At 42.4% G+C, this 5602-nt stretch overlaps 1 protein-coding gene across 2 annotated transcripts in view; it reads right to left on the reverse strand.

The window, feature by feature from the left end:
* CUNH10orf11 (chromosome unknown C10orf11 homolog) overlaps positions 1-5602 on the reverse strand; it is a 1423205-nt gene that overhangs the window by 846233 nt on the left and 571370 nt on the right. The window lies entirely within an intron of this gene.

Here is a 5602-nt window from a genome sequence, read left to right on the forward strand (position 1 = left end):
GGTATGTAAAAAAAACATTTAAAGCTGTCTTTATGTCCGAATCTCCCCAAATCAATTCGGAAGGTTTCCAATTTGAGTCTGAGAGATTAAAGGGTCCTCTGATTTGATTCAGATTCAGTGATTTGGCCACTGAATCAGGCCAAATCTCTGCCAAATCGAATCACAGACTGAAGCTTTGCACAGCCCTAATATCAATCTATTCAAATCAGGAGCTCTACTGGTCATTGCCAAATACACAGAATAACAAAGGATTTGCTTCATGAGATCCAGACAATGGTTCTACCTATTTTTGAAGCCCACTTTAAGAAAAATCATGCTAGGATGAGAGGATAAAGAAAAACGCACACAAATCTAGACATTCACACTAGAAAATCCAGGCAATTTTACATTAAGGGATTGGAAGCCATTATAAGAATGGAACCTCCTATCCTCCATTTCCTCGTCCCTTCAAGTTCAGTCAAATTTAACAGAAGTTAAACATGGTATTAAATAAAAATTTAATTTAAATACAGAATTTAAAAAGAAGTATCATCTGAAAAAAATACTGTATAGAAGTTATTAAAATAAAGCTATCATTGCTATAGAATTCTGTATGTTGGTTTAGACCAGTGGTTTTTTAACCTTTTGAGGCCCTACACCCTCTCAGAAAATACCAGCTCTTAAGCTTTCACTTGTTTTTGTGGACTGAGGAAAAATAATAGTGTAATTCTGTTGCAAAGAACTAAGAAAGAGCACAATAGGTCACAATGTTTCTGACACTGCAGGTTGCTATATGAACACCCTGGGCACATGGGCGTGCACATGCTTCTTACAGCATCTCAAAGCCCTTTGAGATGCTGCAGGAGGCACATGCAGGAGTGAAAATGTTGCCGAAACTGCAAGTTTGCAGCATGGGGGAAAAATAAGATCCCTGGAGATCCAGGGGTCAAAAAAGAAAAACCACACCGGGAAACAGTGAACCATGCCAGGAGGCAATCTAGGAGTCAGTCCTCCAGGAGAGCCAGTCTGGTTTCTGGTCAGAGCATTTATGGTGCTCCTGCTGCCCATGGCGCTGTCAAGAGTAAGTTAGGGACATGGGGTGGGGGGTTATAGGTGTGGGTGGGTGTGATTGGGCATGAGTGACAGTGGGAGGTTGGGGGGCACAGAGTGGAAGGGATTGTTTGAGGTTATGGGGAGTGGCAGGGAATGCCAGGGAGTGTTGGGAGTGGAGGGGAATGTCAGGGGGGTTATGGGGACTGGAGGGGGATGTTGGGGTTTATGGGACATCCCACCTGCCATTCCCCACATGTGGATGGGTTTGTAGAGGGACTCAAGTGGGGACTGCCACATGCCTGCCTCACCCACCTGGCCCCCACAGTTTATGCATGGCCTTGGATGGGCTGGGCTGTGTCCATTCAGCATCTATGGAGCCCGGGTCACTCAGAGCCACATCACTGCCCACTATGCCTGCAGCAGAGCCACAGCTCTGCACAGCCCTGCATACCTGCTGGCACTGGTGCCACAGCCACCAGGTGGGGGAGCAGGTGTGTGGTAGCCCCAGAGCCCTCCCTAGGGGTGTGCGGGGTCCAGCCTGTGCAGGGCTGGGGGTAGCAAGTGTCTGTGTAAGGGACAGTGTTAGCTAGCACACCACATGCTGGCTACAGTCCCTCCTGTGGGAGAGGGAAGGAGGGGAATCCCTGCTTGAGAAGGGAGGGGGAGGGGGGCAAAGGAAGCCAGGCAGATACTGCTGTGCCTGAAGTCTCTGCCAGAGCTCCAGCCAGAGAGCAGGGAGGCAGGGCCAGCCCTGCTCTGGAGCAGAAAGCCCTGCCCAGGGCAGGGACTCTGGTTTAAGTTAAACCAGGAAGGGGTCTAGGACAGATGTTGCAGACCCAAATCAGTTAAGTTTGATACTACATTCAGCTAGATTTATCTCAAACCAGTTTCAGCCATTTTCAAACTGGTTTATGTACACTGAACATCTGTTCTGTTATGGGTTTAAACCAGTTTCTGATCACTTAAACTGGTTTATGTGTAATGTCTGTCCCTAGCCTTGGTGCTTCTGTGCATTCCAAAACTTGTTCTAGTCTTGATAAGACTTTGCAGCTCACCACCTAGATCACATTGAGCTGACTGATATATAAAGTCCAAAAACTAGGCAAAAACTCACTCCCAAAAACTCACTCCCTCTGCTTAAGCACTAATGACCTTCTAACCTCATAGCATGCTTAACACGGGAATTTTTTGTAGCCAAACACCTAAATTGTAGATCCTCAAGCATTTCACTTCTAGGTACTTAAGTCCTGTTTTAGATTTGGTCTTAAATCTATAACAATGCATCAGTCTAAGGAAGTATTGCTGTTTTGATGCCCAAATAGTATATTTAAATATTTTTTCTCCCCTCGTAAGTCCACATGGCCTTGTAGTTCTCAACAATAAAGTATCTAACTTCTAACCCTCAGTACTTATATAGCCTACTTCAACTTCTCTTCCCTGAGCTAATTTTTTTTCAAAAGCATTAGTTGCTTAAAAATCTTGGAACAGAGGTGCTTTCCTACAGAGCTTTTTAGATTAAGCCATGACAATAGAAGTTAGTTTTCTGTTTAAGATAAAGGCCAAACTGAGTCTAAAAACTGGAGCCAAAACAGCTCTCACCATACTTTTATGGACAAAACATGTGACACAAAACTGAAAATAAGCAGTTCATTAAGGCCCCCATGCTGCCAAACATTTAAACGTGCGTAAGTTTACACATCAGACTGGTTTTGATTATTTTAATGCTAAGACTCCCATAAATAATGTTTGTAGTTTATTTATCATCTGTTTATTGATTTGCAATCAGGGTCTACAGCTTTACAATGAAAAGGAATCCTAAGGATTTGAATGGCAAGCTCAAAAAGCAAGTTAGGTTTGCCATGAAGGTTAAATGGCAGTGTTAAAATTGTTCATCAGCAACCACTGGATTACACCCATGTAAAAACACTGCCTTATATATCAACAACCCCCCCCCCCCCCCTTCTGATTTATCTATTTTGAACAAACTGACAAAATAGAACTCCGCCATCCACCCAAAAAATACTGTGAAGAAAACATTCAGCTGAAATTTCACTAAGCCACAGAAAAGCATTCTCAACCCACAGCTATTACTACAGCTGTTGGTAAAAAATAAAATGACCCTTCGGCATAACTACAGCAACTTAAGCACAACACGAAACTTTTCAGCAATTGTAAGTAGTTACCTACAACTGGAGCTCAAAATATATTCAAACTTCATAAGCTACCAGATTAAAACTATGCATAAACTACTAAACCTTCAAGCTGCATTCATTTGCACATCATCACCAGAGTAACAATTCACATGCCAGAGGAAACTTGGAACATCTTCAACATCTGAATACTCTGGCTCTCCAAAGAAAAAGTGGTAAGGGAGTCAGGCAGCTGCCTATGTAATCACTTGCATAGTCAATGGGAGCTCTTAAATATGGTGCATGTTCAGACACACTTATGCATGCTGAGTTGCCTTCAGGTTCAGTGGAAACAAGAGGAGATTTGGTTATATCCACTAAATCATTGGGCTCTGAGAACATGCCCAGGAGCTGTAGACAGAATGGGGTTGGAAACATGTTTGCCATGTTCCTGGAATTCCACAGCATCTCAAAGTACTCCTACGCTGAATTACATGTTCTCTCAGAGGCCCTTCCATTCTCAGTAATGTGTGGTGGAGCAAGATCTATCAGGAAGGAGATAACAGAACTATGCAACCAGATGACATTTCATGGGGCACAGGACTGCTGTGCATGTGCACTTTACCAGCACAATGAGGAAAAATGTATGGTTTTGAATTAGATTCTCACCCTTTCTCCTTCAATCCCTGGCATTAGCATTTAGACCAAGTACAAGACAAGTTTTATGAACTTTTCTCCCTACTCTTCTCACAGCTAACTGGGGCACAGCAGGGCCTACATAATCAGTATTTTTTTTTTTTTTTAACAGACTTAATAATACTACAACATACCATGAAAATCTATGTTAATCATTGGTGATGCATTGGGTTGCAAAGGAGGACACATGCCTCCTCCCCACCCAGATTTCTACACCAACAGCAGAGGCATGGGTTGGCTGCAGCCTGGGCCAGGCAGCAGTTCCATGCCAAAAGCAGAGCATGGGGCTACAGCCTGGCTGCACCTAAAGTCTAGCAGCAGCAGTGTGGTGGCAGGGGCTATGGCAGGGAAGAGTTGTGTTCCCTCACTGTGGCAGCGGTGCAGAGTTGTGGCCCCCCCACTGACAGCACTTGTGCATCACCTATGTACTACATAGCAGAAATAACCTTACAATATACTATGTAGCAGAATTAAACTTAGTTTCCTTGAAGGTACTGAGGGATGGTTTTCTTAAGCCAAATCTTGTTTTGATTTCACAGTACTTTGCAGACAGGACAAGATTTTTTTGTTTTTGTTATTAGTAGTATTATTTATAGTAATGTTGCAGTAAATGTGCAATAGGGCACAATGGAAAACAAAAGGAACTTTATTATAAGTTTCATGAAAATATTATAAGTTGAACATATTATTTTCCTAATAATTTATTAATTTACAGAAAAAACTCCAACTCTATTTTGAGTGTATTTGTGAGGCCCAGTTTCAAAGAACTATGGATCATCTAAGCGCGTGAGTTAAATACACACACACACAAACTTTTTCTCCCCTTGCTGGAAGCCAACATCTTGATGCTATCACTATCCCACTGGAAAGAAACCTGTCAGGACTCTCACTGGTACAGTGGAAGCATCATGAATGGCAGAAAGTTTGATTGATGTCACGGCCTGCCTGTCAAGCCAAGCAAGCAGGGCCAATCTAATCATACCAGATTAGTGGATAAAAAGGTGAAATAATATTGTGGGTTTTTTTTAATATACATGTGCATATCTACATGTACAGTGGCTATGAATGTGCTTATTTCATACACACATACACACACAGTGTCTGTGTGTGTGCAGCATGTGATACATTCTATTGAAGTCAAATGCTTTTCCAGCATTATAAAATAGAATTAAATAGCAGACTTTGGTTAATAGACAAGCAGTCAGAGATGCAGTTAATAGAGAGGCTCTAAGTACCCTGTACAGCTTTCATTTTCTAATGATTCTTTTTGTGTTGATGTGCTGAAATAGTTACTTAAACTTTTAAATATATGTCTGGTATTAAACATTATTTCCATGCCTCTCAGGCAGGGTTGCCAAAAACATGTCAAATTTAGATCTTGCTAACTTTGGTTATCATTCACTAGCTGGCTAAAGAACAAGACCTACAAACCAAAAACTTTCTCCTCATCAACTTTCTTCTTGTTTGTGGACGACACCAAATTATGGGGAAGTGTGGTCATGCTAGAGAATAGGCTGGCAATCCAGGCTGACCTGGACAAGCTAGCAAGGCGGGCAGATCAAAACCTGAAGATATTCAACACGGAGAAATGTAAGATGCTCCCCCTCATCATATTTATAGGTTCGGCAGTGCTACTCACTAGCACCACAACCGAAAGGGACTTGAGTGTCATGATTGACCACAAGATGAACATGAGCTACCAAGGTGATGCTGCAGCCAGCAAAGCAAATAAAACTCTGGCTTGC

This window comes from Gavialis gangeticus, unplaced genomic scaffold (genome assembly GCF_001723915.1).
Source record: "Gavialis gangeticus isolate Ggan-Ray unplaced genomic scaffold, GavGan_comp1, whole genome shotgun sequence".
Taxonomy (NCBI): Eukaryota; Metazoa; Chordata; order Crocodylia; family Gavialidae; genus Gavialis; species Gavialis gangeticus.